General features: G+C 44.2%; 1 protein-coding gene across 1 annotated transcript in view; it reads left to right on the forward strand.

Annotated features, from left to right (window-relative positions):
- The first annotated feature begins 9,850 nt into the window (after positions 1–9,850).
- The window catches only part of CRMP1 (collapsin response mediator protein 1), a 38,664-nt gene continuing 30,002 nt past the window's right edge, over positions 9,851–18,512 (forward strand). Inside the window, exons 1-2 of the mRNA XM_026054804.1 lie at positions 9,851–9,925; positions 14,249–14,337. The gene's annotated coding sequence lies outside the window, so the exon portion shown is untranslated. The remainder of the gene's footprint in view (positions 9,926–14,248; positions 14,338–18,512) is intronic.

Below are 18,512 nucleotides of genomic sequence, written 5' to 3' on the forward strand. Positions count from 1 at the left end.
GGCGGGCCGGTGATGGCGGCGGGGAGCCCGCAGGGGAGGGCAGGCTGCGGGATTGCGGCCGAGGCTTCCCGGGGCTGGGCGGATGCGGGCTCCGGTGCCCTCTCCTCCTCCTCCTCCTTGAGCTCGGGGCTGGGAGCAGGAAAGTGCAGATTTCCTCCGTCCCTCCATTATTTTATTTTATTTTATTTTATTTTATTTTATTTTATTTTATTTTATTTTATTTTATTTTATTTTATTTTCGTTTTCTCGCCCCCCGCGCAGCCGAGGCTCTCGCCGGCTCGGAAGCGGCGGCGGCGGGGCGGCTCGGGGAGGCGGTGGTTCGCCGCCGGCGGGGCCGGAGCCGCGGCCGCCTCCCGAGGAGCCGGGCCCGGGGAGGCTCGGCCGCCGGGCGAGGCAGAACAAAAGAGGGAGGGGACGAGCTGCAGCACGACGTGCCCCCGCCGCCGCCGCCGCATGCCGGCCCCGGGCAGGGGCAGCGTGAAGCGCCCCGGTGGGGCGAGGGGCGGTGGGGTGGGATGGGCGGGGGGTGAGGGAAGGGGGGAGGTAAGGGGAATGGGTGGGAAAAAACGTGGAAAATCAAAGAGCGCCATGATGCCAGCATCAACACCTCTGCGCGCTATTAATACATCAGCGTGGTGGGGCTCAGAAGTAAAAGAGTTAATATCACACCCATCCTCTTCCTATCTGCGCCTGTATTCCACTAGACGCTTTCATCCCCAAGCAAGACTACAATAGGTTGTGGTTTCAGTGCCAGAAAGAAAGGATTTGGGTCCTTTGATTCAGTATATTGTTTCCCTTACACACGCCGCGACTGACAGAGGCTGAGGATAAAGAATAGGCAGAGCTGGCGGGGGGGAGGAGGATTTCATGGGAAATCTCACCCGCTTGGCCCCACAGAGCCTTCCCCAGCCCCTGTGTCATCCTGGAGGCCAGGCCCGGTTTCCTTTCTCCAGGCCACATCGGCAGGAGCCGAGTCACTGCTGCAGTGGCGCAAGGGGCAGAGATGAAAGGGGAAGCGGGGTGAACTCGAAAGAGGCTTTGGTTCTTTGAGCTTTTCCTGGAAAGCTGGCACCATTCAGGGTGTCTGGAAGCAGGTCAAGTTTTAATAGACAGAGAGTGGGTTAATGTGTGGGTGTGGTGACTTAAGCAAACCTGATGGAGATTGGAGGGACAGATTTTTAAGAATGCTCTTTACCTCAGGAGATGGTGAAATACACTTTTGAGGAGTTATTTTAGCCAGTGTTATGATATTTGCAAACACCTTGGGGCCTTCTCATTAGTAAAAAAAAAAAAAATCCTTTAACCAGAGTATTTGGACAGCAGTGGAACAGTCCCCTTCTAAAGGAGGATTTTACTGTACCAAACTGGTGCATACATACAGTTTTACATGATCAACAGGTAGTATTGCCCAGTGGCCAAGGCCTGAGCCTGGATGTTGCAATGACTCTTTGGGTGACCGCTCTTTTCACCATGGGCCTCATCGGCTCCTGTGACTTGTCGTAATGCAGGTACCTCTTTGCTCACCAGCCTTTTCCCCTGCCCTGGGGAGGGCACTGACTGCGCTCTGCATGTGCATCGTGCTCAGGGTAATGGCTGAACCTTTATTTGCAGCAGGAGTGCGAAGGTTCCCATCCATAGCTAGCTGTTTGCTGTCCAGTTTGGAGTAAAAGAAGAAACTAAAAGAGTTAAAAGTGTTTGCCTTGGAATCAAGAGTTCATTTTAATCTTTTCACTTTTTTCCAATTTCCTTTTCTGGGCGGGTGAGAGGATGGCTCACAAAAAGAACCCCTGCCTCTTCTCTTTGAAATGGGATGTGTTGAAGTGTCTATAGATGAATATTCATTAAGGCTAGTGTGGAGTTTTATGACCAAATGAAAGGCATAAATTAACATTAGTGAAGCTGGTAGGCATCAGACATGGATTGCCTTTTTTATTTTAATGTTTTACACTCTGTCCCTTCTTCCCCTCCAGCAAAAGCAAATCAGACACTCTGTGTTATGCCTCGTGCACACTTCCCATCCCAGGACAGCCCTCAGGATCTGTCTGCATGTTCTGAGAGCCCTGTTCCAGTGTGGTAAATTAGATATTTTATCCTGCCACTAAGGAAACACATGGCAGCTTCAAGACTGGTGGGCTCTCAGTAAATGTGATAGCTCTGTAAAGTTATGTAACTACAACAGCAAAGAACAAATCATATAAAAATATCATTTGATTCTGCACTTAATGTTCCCCCAGCTCCTGCTTTTTGGATCTACACCAGCCCCTGGGCTTATTGAAATATTTATATAATATGCATAAAATATATGTGTAAAAAAAGAGATTTCTGATTGAAATAGTATGAAACTCATTATTGATGGTGTCCTGTGTACTGATATTTGGCTGTGGATTTTTGCATACTAAACTTGCATTCCTCACATAGGGGCCAGGAGGCCTCCTGAGCGTACAAGGGAAATAGCACACAGCATCTGATGCTAGGCCAGTTTTGGCAGGCAGCGGGGTCTTCAGCAGACTGCGGTCGGTGCATTGACAACCAAACAGGAATCCTTTACGAAGCACACCCATGCCAAAGGCAGTCTCTGCAGTCAGTGCTAGCTGAAACTTCCCTCTGGGAGTTTGCTCTGGGTCAGGTCTGCAGCATCAGGAATTTTGGGAAGGAAGAAGTAGGGGAAGGTTTCAGCTCTGACTTTGCCTCACCTCCTGACCCCTTCAGGCTATCAGCAATGCCTGGCTGATATCCCCTTCACCCCTTCCTCCCTGAAGTGGCTCGATTCCCTTCTCCCATTTCTCCTAGAAGTGCCTAGGACAACAGAGACACTGTGTTTCAGATAGGCCCCTGTTTACACAGACCAGCTCCCTGCTCTCATGTGCTGAATCTGCCTGTGCTTTTCATTTCAGCCCCTGAAAATTCACGTCTTGCAATTTGTCCTGTTTGTGACTCTCCTCCTTCCCCTCCAGCTCCTCTCTTTGTCCCCCTCCCCAGCATCCTGAGCTGGTGTTGGCTAAGCCCCAGGACTCCTCTAGTGTAGAGTGCTATTCAGTTGTGAGTCAGACTGGAGAAATCAGTTGCTTTCACTTTGGGAAGAGCCTCTGTCTTTTTCTTTGAAGCCCCAAGAAAACTTCTGGGTGATGTAAAATAATGATACACTGAAGCAATAAGTGTAAGCACTTCCAGTCACATCCTCTGCACTGCGCTGAAGTCCTTGGAGGGGGGGTCTCACCTCCCTGGTTCAGGAGTACTAGGTGGGGAGGGGATGGTATGTAAGGAGAAAGGATGGCCAACAATGCATCTGCAGAAGCATATTTCTCAGTATGCGTAGGACAGCCAGCCGTCACAACCATTTCTGAGGTCTTTTTCTGCACACGGTCACAACCCTTTGTGCATCAGTTCTGCAGCCATGCTCTCATGAAGACCAGATTCTCCAGGATGCATTCCCATTGCTTTTAATTTTGCTCTTACACCTCTCCTGTGTATTATGGGGAATCAGTGCTGGGGATGACACTGAAATATTTGTTGCATATTATTTTGCCTTTTGTGTTTTGGTAGTTTTTCAGGCATTTAAGCTAAGGTCTCAGCCCAGATGAACTCAGAATTATGTTATATACAGAGCACACATAAAGAAAGCATGTGGAATGCAAAATGTGCTTTACAGGACTAGTTAGTTCCAACACTGATTGCAACCATTAAAACATAGTCAGAGTGAGCTCAGTGAAGAGGAGGTGTGAAGACTACTGTGCAAAGGGAAAACAGTCAAATGCAAATGCAAGGAGGGATAGGGAAGAGAAGGGAGTGGTATTTCTGGGAATGGTCCAAGAGTTGGCACTTGAATGGGGGAAGGAGGTGCTGGGTCCTGAGCTGGCAGACTGTAAGACATGGGGAGACAGAGAGCCCAAAGATGACATGTAACAGAGGAAGGGTCTCACTATTGAGCTCAGAAAGTAAAGAGAAGAATTGGAACTGTATAAGAAAAAGAAGCAGATGTGAAAAAAACGAAGAGAGGGTGGAGAAATTCAGAGGAGTGGGCACAGTGAATAATTTTAGTTTTAGCCTTTTGAATTGATTAATGTGAAGAGAGCTGAGAAGTAAACGGGCTTCAGCTGATGTAGCAGAATACTTTGAGAGAAGGGAAAAAGCACTGGTCTGTTTTTTTCCTGTGTGAGACGCATTGGTCTCAATCTCACTACATAGGGTCAAGACAGGTAGCTTTCTGTTTGGTCTGAGTAAAGTGCTGGGGTATTGTAAGGTGTTCTGATGTGAAACACCAGCAACGTGTGAGCAGCCAGTTTTTTAGCAAACTCACTTTGGACACCAAGGGTGACATTTCCTAGAAATCTGAGGCATGGTGAATAAACACCAGGAATGGGGAATTTAAGCCCTGGTTTGAATATGGATCTATTTCATATCTCCCATGGCCATGCTATTTTCTCACCTACCTTTATTTAACAATATGAAGCTACATACAGACTGGTGTGTGACTTGATGAAAGTGTTTGGAAAGTCTCCTTTGTGCTGGGCATGGGAAAATTTTCTCACTCAAAGACAATGTTAGAATTTCTCACATGTTGGTGCAGGATTTATCCTGATGTTTGTTCTGTTTTAAAACACCTAGGCCTGGAATTTGTAGATCACTTCTAGCTCTCGAATATGTGTTTAATACACAAAGTTCCTTCTTTTCCATCAGTAGCTGTTTAAGAGACTTGGTCCTTCTCAGTTTACCTCTCTGCTCTGAGCATTTGTGAATTCACATAGTGTACTGTACTGGACTTGAACTTGGCAGCTCTGGAGATGCTTTAGCTGGTTTGATAGAAGTCATTCACCTAACAAATAGCAGGAGTTGCTTAAACATATCATCCCATATTGTTCTTGCTCTACTGAATCCCCTAGGATACTCAGTCAGATTGACTAGCTCTTCAAAACCAAGTATATCTAGAAGAATGTCTCACCAGGACCTAGTAACTCAGACTGATGACACATGAGATCAGGTGTTTCTCACTCTGGCAGTTCAAGGAGCTGCCACCTCAAGCTCCTGCTCCTCCCCTCTGTCAGAGGGTTGCTGAGAAATGGAGATGGTCCCGACAAGAGCTATCAAAATGCTGCAGAGCCTGCAGCACATGGTGCACAAGGAGAGAGTGAGGGTGCGGGACTTGTTCAGTGGCCTCTTGAAGGGGACTCACAAAGATGGAATCAAGCTCCTCTTGGCAGTGGCATGTGGTGACACATGCTGCAGTGGTCATAAATTTCAGCTTTAAGACATAGCTTCTTTAGGAGGGTCAGCACTACAGCGCTGGAATGAGTATCCAGGAAAGCTGTGAACTCTTCATCTTATAGGTTTTGAGGACTGAGCTGGACCTGATCTAGTGCTGGCAATAGTCGTAGGAGCAGGTTGGACAGTCAAGCAGCAGGCTGGACTTCCAAACACTGTTTTTATGATTCTGTGATAAGACTTTTTCTTTCCTTTTTCTATGGGAGAGTGTGCCCTTGTTTCTCTTCTATGAGAAGTCTGGTGTCTTAAATTACATTCACAGTAGGTCTTTTCAGTGGCATTTCTATGGAGATCGAAACCTTTGGCAGAGGGACAGAAAGAACAGTTCAGGGCAGTGCTTTCTTTAACTGCCACAGCAAGTTTGTCAGTCAATGCCCTTAGCTGTGCACACCAGTGTTTTCAGCATCATGGTTACTGCCAGTGGGAACTGAACTGCATTTTGCTGGAAGCCATGCAGGTTTGGAAAGGGAACAGTTGCTATCTGGGAAGACAACTGTTGCAGTGAGGTGGTTGTTCAGGAGGTCTGAATCTCCCCCTCCCAAGTGCTGAGAGTGACCACTGAGAATGCACCACCTTCCTGACAGGAGTGAGGGGCCAGTTTTCTGATATGCCTTTTTTTCTTTCATAAACAAGTTCATACAAGAAATGAAAGGGAGAAGCTTCATTTTCTTTTGTGGCGGAGGGAGGTAAGGGAGCCCCTTGGCTTGTGAAGCACCCAGGCATTGTGAGAGTTAATTTGGGATAAATTCCTCGCTATTTTTGTAGGTATGAGAGAGATGGAACTGAGATGAGCAGGAAAATTCGCAGGTTTCTAATCTTGATGCATGTAAAGATGGTGGCATTGTCCCTTGGGACAGCGATACTTCAGGTTTACTTTTCCTTGTCACTTGACGACCTTGTTGCAAGATGAAGTTTAGAACTGTAGGATGTATCTGGATGAGGTTTATGGGCCTCAGTTCTTATGTTTGTAAAGAGTAAAAAATGCCTTCACCGATTTTAGTAAAATCTACATTCTATGTAAAATCTTTTCCTCAGTGTAATAGTGAGGACACAAGTAAAGAGGATAACCTTAGGCCACCCTGTGTGTGGCTCGCTAGAGGACTACACAGAGTGCTCAGAGGAGAGAGGCTGCAGAAGGGTGATTCATGGACCAGGGCTAGGAGGTGGAGCAGCAAGCATAGTGACTTGCTATGACTTAAAGAAAAAGTTGATCTGCGAGGCAACATGACTGTAAAAAGTGCCTAAGTGCATACAATATATATCTATATCCACTGCATTTAGCTGATCATGAATTACCATTTCTAACATCTTATTCAAAGACGTTTTCCATTATTCTGTTTCTCTTGCATCCAGCTCCTCTGCCAGAAAACGAGTTCCTACTCCTTATGCTCTGAGCCAAATTCCATCCACGTATAAAGCTGCTGACTGGTGCATCCTGGTAACCTGATGCAGGTTTCTGAGTAGAGCTTAGATAAAACCAGTCTTTGATTCAGTGGCTCATGCAGCTAGCTTTGCTGAATTGTTATATTTTCCCCTCCAAGTTTAACTTTTCCTGTGAATGTCTGGCTGAGATTTTGAAATCAGTTCTAAATGACATAACCTGGGTGTAACCCCAGCGATCAGTATAATGACATCCAATGGGCTCAACCCTCCGGTCCGTACTTTGGTGAAACTCCTCCTGATGCCAGTGAATATTGTCATTAATAAGGTGTCTGTTGTACTGCTATCCTAAAAGCAAAGCAAAGATGACATTTAAAGAGAAGAAAACCCCATGGAGTTTGTAGCTGTAGGAGTAGCCCTTTTAGATTGTATGATTAAGGAGTGAAATTGCTAGCTGAATAAAAAGCGAGGTCTCCAAAGGGGAAACAAAAGGAACATGAGATCTTTTAAATGAATAAACATGAACAAATACATTGGCTACAGACCAAGATACAACATAACTACAATCAACATAATCCTTCCCAAATGAATTGCCATATATAGGAATGCCTTTGTTAAGAAAAGGTTCTTGAAAGCAGGGGTCTCCATTAGTGGGCTAGCAGAAATGATGCCTCAAGGATACAATGATTTGCAACCAATTCCATGAGTTGATTCAAGCATCACCCTAGCTAAAAATTACTTCCTATGGAGAGTAACCTAGACATGAGGATTCCAGCAGAAGGATAACGCTGATTAAAAACAGATCTTCTTTAAGCAGGCAGCACTTTATGAAATCCCATTTACAGCTGTCTTTGATCCTTATGAGAAGGATTTTAAGCAAACATTCCTCTTGGGAAGGATGTCTTTCTTCCTTTGCCATTACGTTAAAAAATGATCCTTATTTGTAAGTACAGTACATTGCTAAAACCAAGGTAACATGACTGTATTGTAGCACATCTGGTTCTGAAACAGGCCAGGTCTGACAACAGACAACCAAATATATGAGCAAAAGAAATCTCTTTTAAGTCTCTTTTTTAGTAGGGGAAATAACTCTGCAAGAAAGAATGTGCAGAAGCACAAAAGGATTCTGAATGTTGACCTCCACTCTCCTTTAGTGGGATTTTGCCTTTGAAAAACTGTTCTCTAGCAAATGTTCATATTGAGATTTTGGTAATCCAGGAGAACACAAACACCAGCCCATGGCTTTTAAACTTTCCCTCTAAAATGGGGATGCCATGTCTGTTCTAACCCTTAGTGGCCTTTTTAAAGACTTAGCAACAAAGGATCCTACCTCTCAAATGCTAAAAAAGTAAAGATGAATGCCTTGGCAGGCTGTGTGATAACATTGCCTAATGCCTTCTTATGTCTACTACATTTAATCTGGCATCTTCTAAACCACACATACTTACAGGCAGAGAACTGGAAATATAGGTGGATTTGGAATTTCAGCTGGTTTCTAACTGCTGTGTAGTGCAAAATCCCTAGTCATCTTCAAGGCCATTGACTAATCTGGATTTTAGAGAATACACACATTGTTGCTCTGGAGATCTAAGGACAATGGTATATTCTATTAAATCCTTAGAATTATGCAAAGGATGAAATTACTTCTAAGAGTGTTTCCTCCTCCTTTATGACCTGAAAAATCAGTGTTGCAAAGGTTTTCTCAGCTGGCAATGGCTGCAACTGCAGCAATAGTGAAAGTTCAAATCCAAGAATGTAGCAATACTGAGATCCATCTGCTGGGTGCGTTATGTGAATTTTGTTGTAGTTAAAATAAATTTCAAAGCAAACTGTGGTTAATTAATATGGCTTGATTTAGATCTGGAGACATTTCATTAATGGAAGACATTTCATTAATGGAAGAAAAGCAAAAATATAATAACATATATCAGAGTTGCAGTCTGGACAGATGCTGCTATTTTATTAAAGCATCGCTCTTGCAATCTCATTGAATATTTTTGTATGGTTAGAATAGATTGAGTAAATTCTTTCTCTTTATTTTTCAGGCTCCATCTTGTATAACAGGGGTGTGGTTTTCTTTGAAAAGTGCATGCAAGTGCAGTATAATGGATTTGATACTACAGAGAAATGTGTGTTTTACCATAATGTGTGGTGCATTATATTTTGTCATGATGCACCAGTACGAAATTATATTTGTTCAGTAAATCTTATATCAGAAGGTGGCTGCTTTGTTTCTGCTGTTACTGTGCTTTTCAGCAATTCTAGAAGCCCATTGACAATTGCATCTGTAAAAAACTGTATTTGTATTTTGTGTGTAGTATTTTTAAATACTTCTAGCTCTGAGTGGAAAAGGTGAATATAAAAATGAATAATTTTAAATTTCTTAGTAGTTGTTGCTCTAACATTTCAATCTAACATTTGGATCATATTTTCAAATAAGCCAGAGCTGAGTGTTTTACTGATGAAAGGAATTTGGGATCACGTGTAATTGTAGAGGGCCAGTGCCGAATTCAGGCCCGCAGTGGGGTTCAGACCGTGGTCATCTGGGACAGGTCAGTTCAGAGATCCTGCTTGCCTCTGCTGGGCTTTTTACCATGAGGGAGAATGTGAAAATGTGGATGTAGTTCACAAGAGCTCAGTGGAGCTGATTTGAAAATACACAGTAAAACAGGAAATTTGTACAAACTGCATCCGTCACCGGCTTACAGATGTCTGGTGCTGCTCGTGCTGTCAGGAAAACAATAGTGGTAAGCGAGTAAAAGCTGCGGTCTCCTGCCGGCGCAGCCTGCCCCTCCTCCTGCCGCAAGCGATGCTGAGTTTGTGACCCAGCCTTCCGCTGCCATGAAAATTGCTGTCGTGTCGTGGGCCAAGCTCCGTGGCTTTGCTGCCAGATTAAGCAGGAGAAGCTGGGCTGCGATTAGCAAAACACCGCCAGGAAAGCAGCGCGCAGGGTTTGAAGGCGGATGGCTGCGGATAGGAGGAAGCGCTGTTTCGTGTTCAGCAGAGAGCTGAGCCGCGAGGTGCCGGCGAGGCAGGCGCTCGTAAAATGGAGCTGCGGGAGACACCAGATAGGCATCGCGTGTTGTGCTGATGCTGTGTCACAGCCAGGCACGAGACCCGGAAGCAAACGGCTTTGCTTGGATGCGGTTGCAGCATTGCAGGCAGGGATAGGTGGAGGAGAAGTGTCTCACCTCCAGCACTCCTCAGGAAACGCTGAGCAATTGCACAGGTTTCACGGGTGCTTTCCACATCCCCCGTGCCCATGAGAGCAGGATTTTATCCTTAGGTCAGTTCTGGTGTGTAATAAATTGCTTGCTTTATGTGTTCAGTGTGATATCGCCTCTGTGTTTAGTTGTGCTCCTGCTGTCTGTCCTTGGTGGCTGGAGAGAGGAGTGGGTCTTGGCGACTTTCCTGGGCTTGCATGGGAAGAGCGGAGCCTGCGCTCGGCTCTGGCTGACAGCCGCTTGCGCTAGGCGCTGCTGGCCTTGCTTTGCCAAGAGGGGAGGCCAGACAGCACCTCGCTGAACCCCCCCTACTCTGAAAACTTCCTAGGGAGCCCCTGAGGCTCAGGAGCCAGGGCACAGGAAGCTGGGATGTGTTAGCTGATGACGATGGTGCAAGCAACCCTATAAAGGTTTTCCCTCTCATCAGCTCCTGAGTTAGCAGTGTGGTGGTGTTTCTAGCGTGAGAGCACCCTGAGGTCATGCTAATGCCTGAGGCCCCGCGGTGCGTCTGCAAGCTAGGCAAAGAAATGCCCTGCCTCCAGGGATTTACAGCTGGGAAGGGGAAATAGGGTCCAGTGCTGCATGATTAATTCATGAGCTTTAGCTCCCCCCTCGCTCCCCCTTCTTTCCCAGGGGTGCTCCGGAGTGTGGCTGTCCTCCTCTCTAGCCTCAAATGCTGTCAGGGAGAAGAGGAGGACTTTGGTCTCTATTTTTTCTGGACATTTGGCACTTGGTAAGAAAACTCCAAGCAGCCTGCCTGACATCAGGCCCCTGGTAAATAATAAATGGCCCCTGACCATGCACAGAAAGGCTGCGTGTCTAGGGAGTCTGACCTACTTTGCAGACCCCATATGTGTCCAGATTTCTGTCCAGGATTTCACTGAAGCAAGTACAGGTGACCTGAAACGGTGTGAGAAGCATCCTGACCCTGGCTGGTGTAACAGCGGTGCAAGATGGCAGAGTCTCTTTGCATTTAACCTTCGTCTCTGTCTGTGCCTGAAACCTGTGCTTAGCATATGGAAAGGGTTGTTTATTCACACGTTGGCTGGGCTGGGCTTTACAGGAAAGTTTATTTCAAAAAGAATTCACCATTGCTTGCCTCACTGTTATTCAGTTATGATTGTATAAATTTTTCCAGCATGTCCATGGAAATGCATCCATATGGATAGATGCATGCAGACATTTGGTACCTCTGCTCTGGCTAGAGACAAGCCACCTCTGGTCTGGAGCAGGGGGGATAAGGCAGGGCCATTTGCTTGGGCACACCGAGGTGTCCATGGGGCACTCAAACTCAGCCTGGGTTGCTTGTGTCCATCAGCACCATCTATGTAAACATATCCTGCTTTGCTTGTACTCATGGCTTGTAGCAATCTGTAACATGTTCTATAAATGCTCTTAAAACGAGCTGGTTGGGAAAAGTTCCAGCAAAACACTTTTTCTTCAGGATTTGCTGATTCATTGGAACTGAAATGTGTGTCAGAGATGTTTCCACGTTTATGAAGTCCTGATGAAAGCTGGGCAAGGCTCCACAGAAACCTGCCTGGCAGCTTGCCTGCCTGATGGCTTGGCAGGCTACCTGGGGAGCAGCCCGGGAGCCGGGGGCTTCCCGCGTTGCTGGTCGCTGGTAGCCTCATCTCCCACGGCTCCCTGTTCCTGACCAGGGGCAACCTCAGCCACAGGCCATCTCAAATTCAGACCTGTTCCCTCCTGCAAAAATTCTGAAAGGTTTGTATTTTGGTCTGAGTGGGGAGATGTCAAGAATTGAATGTTGAAAATCTCCACAGAGTACAATCTCTTTCTTTGCTAGAATTTCTTAGAACCTCTGAAGTTCTAAATTATGCTTGTCTTTCTAGCTAAACGTTCAGTCATCCGTTATAAACTGTAAGTGAGGCTTAATTTAATGGATGACTCATGTAACTGAGTGTTTTCTTGAAGCTGGGTTTGCATCCTTTTTAGTTTCAGATTATTTTGGCACCTTTGGGTGCTCTCACAGTAGAATACTACCAGAGTTTTCTGGTAATACCTGTTTTTGCCACTTATATATATATTTATATATGAAAATCATATATAAAATCTTTTGTCTCCCCTTATCCTTCTGGGGTTGCATTTCTTCTTTACTTTGTTTTTTCTTATTTTCCCAGCCTGTTACATTTGTTGCTATTCGTTATGCATCTTCTCCTGTTTTAAAAGAAAAAATGTGAAGAATCTTGATGAGTGTGTGGATTTTTTGACTCATTAGCAGCAGCAGATGCAGTGGCCTGGTAACATTCCCTGCCCATTTCAATGAATTTTTGCCTCCTTGGAGTTGGACAGTATTAATGTTTTGGGAGGTAACTGAACAAGCTGAAAAAGAGCTCACAAGATGGTGGTCTCTGCAGGTCAGCAGGCCATGTAGTGAATCATCATGGTGAGGAGATGCAAGTGCAGGCACATGGCAGGATAATTCATTACCTTTCAGGCTGCTGATTCACAAATCCTGCAATTACAAGTGACAGAAGTGGCTGGGGAGAAAACACGGAGCCTGGGACGGCAAAATCCAGATCGAGGACTTGCACACGTCCCCATCCTTTAACCGGAGGCAGGTCCTGGGGTCATGTTTCACTGTAGGTCTGGCCCTGGGTCCCCCCCCAGGTTCACCTCGCTGCTTTGGCACACCAAGAGCCTCAAACCTTCTGTGTACATGCTCTTTTCTCATGCATTGTATTTAAAATGTCTTTATAAAAGATGGCTGGTTTGTCCCTTCTTTCTTTTCTAGAATGATATAGACAGCTATATAGGCTTTGAACCTGCAAAATGCTGAAGTACAAGCTGAAGTTAAAGTAGATGTTCAGCATTAGGCTTATAACTGAAAAGTTATGCTGAAGAAAGACTGTTGTAATATCCCTAACTCTGACGTGGTGTTTTTTTATCTATAGATTTCAAAGGAGCTTTGTATCGTTGTCCTGGTTTTATAGATGAGGAAACATAACAACTTGTTTAATTGTTTTCTAAACTGGGAACATGAGACACACATGCTTTATATGAGTCATGAGTCATCCTGGAATTAAACCAAGAATCGAGTCTGGAGTGAGGAGTGTAAAACATGGGACAAAATGGAGATTCTTAGTTATTTGGTGATCAAAGGGAATAATTTGCAATAAGCAGCTTTTTTTTTCCCTCTATGAATGGGAAAAGAAGGTTCTGACTGCTTTAGAGGTTCTCAGCATTCACAGTTACTTGACAAAGGCCTTTCCAAAAACATTATGTATTGAAGTTACAGGCTTTCCTTGTTTCTGGGTAGGTGGTAGGGTACAGGCATTTCCCATGTGACTTCTTGAAAGAGGCAGCTCAAGTATTGGTTATCAGGAACATGCAGTAGTAAAATTTGCTTTCTGTAAAATGTATTTTTTGCCAATCCAGTGTAACCGTTTGAACTAAGAAAAATGAAAACAGATGGTTGTTGTGAACAGTGCCCCAGCAGACTTGATGTTTGAACAGTTTTTTACGGAGCAAATTTTTTGCTTAGTGGCACTATAAAAAATACCAGGACACAGTAGTTCTCTCTTATCGTATGATATTTCAGGTAAACCTGTCTTTGGAGACTGCCCTCCCCTCCTCACTGACGGCGTGGATAAGAAACGCAGTGGGGAGCCTCAGTACAGGCTGCCCCCCCGACCTACCTAATTAATATGCTTTGAAGTGCATCTGCAGGAATCACAATCAGGCAGTAATTCATTCTTCATGCCCTCAATCTGCACGCAGAAATGGCCAACTAGAGCCTAGATTTGCTGTTGCATCTCAGTAACACAGGAGAGGATATGCGAGCTGTGGGCTGTGCATCTTGGCTGCTCTGGGGAACAGCTAAGTAGATCCTACTGAGCTGGCTTGTCTGAAAGCAGCTTCCACAGCCAAGGACTTCTGCATTACAGAGCTCAGCAGCCTCTTCGGACCTTATCCCTTCCCATCCAAGCTCTGTTACTGTTCCAGGGCTGATAAGAGTCCCAAGTAAGTCAATCTTGGCCGTTCCAGTGTTGAGCAGTTTATTCTGGGGTGGGGGTGGGGTTCTTTTCCCCTTTTGGCCTCTGTACAATGAGGAGGTGGTAAAAAGGGGATGTAGCAGGATATCAAGACCAGAAATTACTTCTACGTGCAATAAATTCTGCTTTGAGGAAAAGACGACTGTGATGACCATTGTTTCCCAAAAGCCAGTTAGAAACACTCAGTGAAACTACGATTTTCCCCTCCACTGTGTATGTATCCACCTGAATCTGTGACGCAAATCTATAGAATGAGTGCTATGATGTCAGTGGCTTTGTATATTATGTAAGCCTATTTGGTGTCATCAATTCATTGTTATGTTTATTTATTTCAACAAAACCACATTTCTTCCTTTTTTTTTCCCCCAGAGTGACCGACTACTCATTAAAGGTGGAAGAATTATCAATGATGACCACTCCTTCTATGCAGACATATACCTGGAAGATGGACTTATAAAGTTGGTTTTTTAAATATTGAACTTTTTTGCATGCCTATTAGTGCAGACTAATGTGATTTCTTGATGGTGCTGACATGAAATCTTGCAGCCAGCATCTTGGTTACTTCTTGATGGGGGGTGATAGTAGTGGAGTGTTTAATTATGAAATTCTGCCCCCCTTTTTTTTTTTTGCTAAGATTAGATAAGCAAAAATTCCTTTACTGTAAGTTGAAGGTCCTTACTCTCTGAACAATTTCTTCAAGACAGTCAAGCATAGGCAGGCAAGTAGGATCTCTCAGTGCAAGAGGTAATGGTAAGGACGATGGATATTTTCTGAGTCTATGTATGGCAGGAGGCTCATTACTGCATTTTTTTCCCACACCTAAGCTGGGGCAGATGCAGCCATGCTGTACAGGATTGTGTGCTGTACAAGCATGCCTTGTGTTACACGGTGCTGATGGGGACTAACTCCTTCTTAGTCCCCTTGGTGGTGAATTCCTAAGCACACTATGTTCTCTGTGTACAACAGTGTTGAGCATTGCTCACATGTGCCTTTTCTTGCTTAGAAAAGGGTATTTGATCTTTAATCTTTGAAAAATTAGAAGGAGAATCCTACTGATGTATCAGGATGTAAAATACAGGATCTGGGAAATTATTCTGTAGGTAAGTATGAAATACATGTTACTGATAGCTGGGGGAACAGTAACAGAGATGTCTGTTCATCTAGCTTTAGTGGTCCTACCCTGAGCTGGTAGAGATAAGGGCCTCCTAATTTTGCTGGGTTATGCAGTGTGTACAAGCATTATGGTGTATACAAGGATCAAAGCCGCCTTTTTGACTGCCAAGCTTTTCATTAGTGACCTAATCAAGTTTGGTCTCCAGAGGCTGCAATTTAATTCACAGAAACATGATTATGATTATTTAGTAAATAATTCATTACCTGTTTGTTTTCAGAACTGCTTCCTAAGTAGATATCATCAGATTAAAAGTCTGCTTCTTTATATGTCTGTGCCTACTTGCATCATTCATGATTCAGGTTATTATAACAGAAAAAATGTAAACACTTGTTTTCAAGGACTATGCAGCTTTCTTTTTAATGCTTCACTCTAGTTTTCCTGAAGTAGTGTTACATGCATTGCAGAAATGTAAAAGGCACATATTGTTTTAACTGGAAAAGGCACAAAACTTCGGAACATCCTTTTCTTTCTTTTTTAACAGCAACAATCAATTATGTTGTATTCTCTCTCATAGGTGTTTTAGTTGAGTTTTTCTCTGTTTTTGTTTGGTCAGATGCACATTTTTGAATTGTCATTTGGAAGCATCAGATTGGATTTAACAACTAAGTGCATGAGATGCTGTGAGTCTGAAGCTGACGTGAATTTTTGGCCTTCATTCCAGAAGAGTACTTGCATTGGTTCTTGCTATGTTAGCAATGACAAGCTTTCAGGTGCCCTGCCATTTAGCGCCCCTTGGTTAAGTGCAAAGACTCCCTCTGAAATCCCTGTGCGGATCCATATCTCCAGGGTGTATCTCAGAGACAACAAATATTAATAATGAATAGAGGGACAAGACCTTAATTTTTAAAATGTCTGTGTCTTTGCATAAAGAAGCAAATTCGCTGTTCAATATCCTGAGTTGTGACTGGTTTCCTGGATTTAGATGACCTGAGAGTTTCCTGTGTAAACTGTGTAAGAAGTCCTGCCTGGAGACACTCTGTACCTAAGTTGTGAGGGCATCTGGGTGTGAGACGGGTTTGAGTCCTACCTGTGCCTCATTCAGAAGATAAGTTCTGCAGTCCAGGAAAGTGCTGTATTTTCTAGGGTTGGTCTCTTTTAGTTTCTCCAGCTAGAACTGCCCGTTGTGTCTAAATATTTAACATAGTTTTTAAATGTTGCTTAAGATCCTTGGAGCAAGATCTTGAACCACAGCCATGCACATTTCAAATGATGCCCTAATTCTCCAGCTGTAGATCCTTCTGATAATATATATAATACTTTCCACAAAATGGAACAGACACTAAACCACTCAGCCCAGAATAGGTAATGGTGCGGCTGTTTTGCTGGGATACAAAAGATCTGGGTTTAACTTCCTATTTTGCAGTGGAAACTAACTGGAAAATAGAGGATTGGGTTTCTCTTGCAGACTAATGAGGTAAAGGAGGGTTTTCTATAGTCTGTGTACTGACAGATTATTCTGCAGAGATGAATGCACACATAATCTTTAATGTATTTGAAGAGTATCTATAGCTTTGGAAGAATATATAAGATAAATGCTTTTTCCTGCCAATCAAGGCTCAAAGTGGCTCCCTAGGTACAAGGCAGAATTGGTGCATGTGCATTTTTGCTAGCTGAAACATAACTCTGTGCAGTCAGATGGCAGCTGAGAAGCAGTTCTTTGGTATCCAAATAGTAATTTAGATATTTAGTAATTTAAATTGCCGTTGGTACATAAATAATAGATTTTGCCTACATCTATCTGGCCTTGTTATCCACATGAGGAAATGAGCCCTGATCTCTGTGCCAAGCGGGAGGGCACGTTGGCTGGTGCTGGCTGTGTCCCCGCCAAGGGAGAGAGTCGGGTCAGTCTGGACTGGGGTGGGCTAAGGAGCGCGCAGGGGGGCAACTGGGGCTGGGGCTCCAGAGCCGAGCCCATGGCAACCCGCCTGAGAGACCTGGGCTTTTGCAGGGACCCTGATAAGAGCTGAAATACCTCCACTGACTGCTGGAGGAATTTTTCAGCCTCATTAAGTTAAGCTTATGAAGAGCTGAAGCTTGATCTTTCCATTAAGCTTTAGGCAGCTTGTATATGACAGAATTTACCAGTTTGTTTTACTGGAGATTAAAGACTATATCAACTTTCTGTGAGTCTGAGTTTTCTAGTTAGCTAAGTGCTAGCTGGTGCATCAGAAAACCAACTCAATCATTTATATAGTGCCTAGAATACAGTGATCTGTATTATCACATTTTTCACCCACGAGTAACTGAAACCTGTGCTTATTAACACACACTTATTAATGAGTGAGCAATTCAGGAGACCTGACACATTTCCTCTTCCTCTGTGCCTTAGTCAGTCAGAAGAAAAGCCACCGTGGATGTTGGTGAAGATCACCCTTCTCCCAGGCTGAATCTTGATGCCAGGGCAAGCGATGAGGCTGGCTCCTGCCAGGTCACAGCACAGGCGCATCCTCAAAGACCATTTGGCCACACATCACTTCAGCAGAGGTGACTTTCCCAGTCACCAGATACGCTGGTAGATAGTGATTGTGGAAGAAAATATAAATGAATTGCATTTGTATTTTTGCGTAGGTTTTCTTTAACATTGTTATTTTCAGAAGGTGTGGTAGTCCTCCGAGTGCTGTTCCAGTTTTAACATTGTATTTAAAGGAGATGGTAGTAGAATTTTTTTTCCACTTTTTTTTTTTTTTTTTTTTTTTGTTATAGAAACACTGTACAGAGCTTGAGGAATTGTTCTGATTAAAATTTTAGGGATGGATTCAACTAATGGACATTAGTGTAGCACCATTACTATCCATGGGGCCACAAAACTTCATGCAAGCTATCAAATTGCCCACTGATCTTGGGTTGGAGTGCCCTGTGGTAGGTCCTAGCAACTCAGATTTTAGCAGCAGAGGAGTCTCTTGCAATCTGTTTGTGTAATTTGATGTGCTGGCCTGCTTCTGGGTTTTGCATACATACGAGTTCCCTGTTTGTCACCGTACCGTTAGCACTCCTCACCACTGTAAACAGGTTATGACATGCTCCCGGTGCAATATGTGTTGATGAATATTAGACGTTAGACATGGAATTGTTCAGCTTCATGCTGTGATACTGTCAGATCCCACTAGCTAACCGCTTTTGGATTTGTTCAGCACTGAACAACAGAGACCACAAGTCTGGGTACTGCAGGGGAGTTTGCTAATTGAGTGACTGTTCTTCCCTCCAGCCAAAACCTAGAGCACTGGGGGAGCCAAACTGCTGGAGGTGACATTTTTGCACAAGATATGAAACAAGTTCTTGACCTCTTGGGGCTATTTATTAACTCTGGTGGTTTGGCTAAATTCCAGTCTGAATAATTTTCCCTGTTATTTTCACTGGTTTTAATTAATGGTTATATTCCTTTTCTGTTCTAGCTTGTTGCAGTTGGCTGTTAATCAGTTGCTGTGCCTTACTCTGTAGGTGGGAGTTGCATTTTAATAT

The sequence above is a fragment of the Apteryx rowi genome, unplaced genomic scaffold (assembly GCF_003343035.1).
Source record: "Apteryx rowi isolate R43461 unplaced genomic scaffold, aptRow1 scaffold_97, whole genome shotgun sequence".
Lineage (NCBI taxonomy): Eukaryota > Metazoa > Chordata > Aves > Apterygiformes > Apterygidae > Apteryx > Apteryx rowi.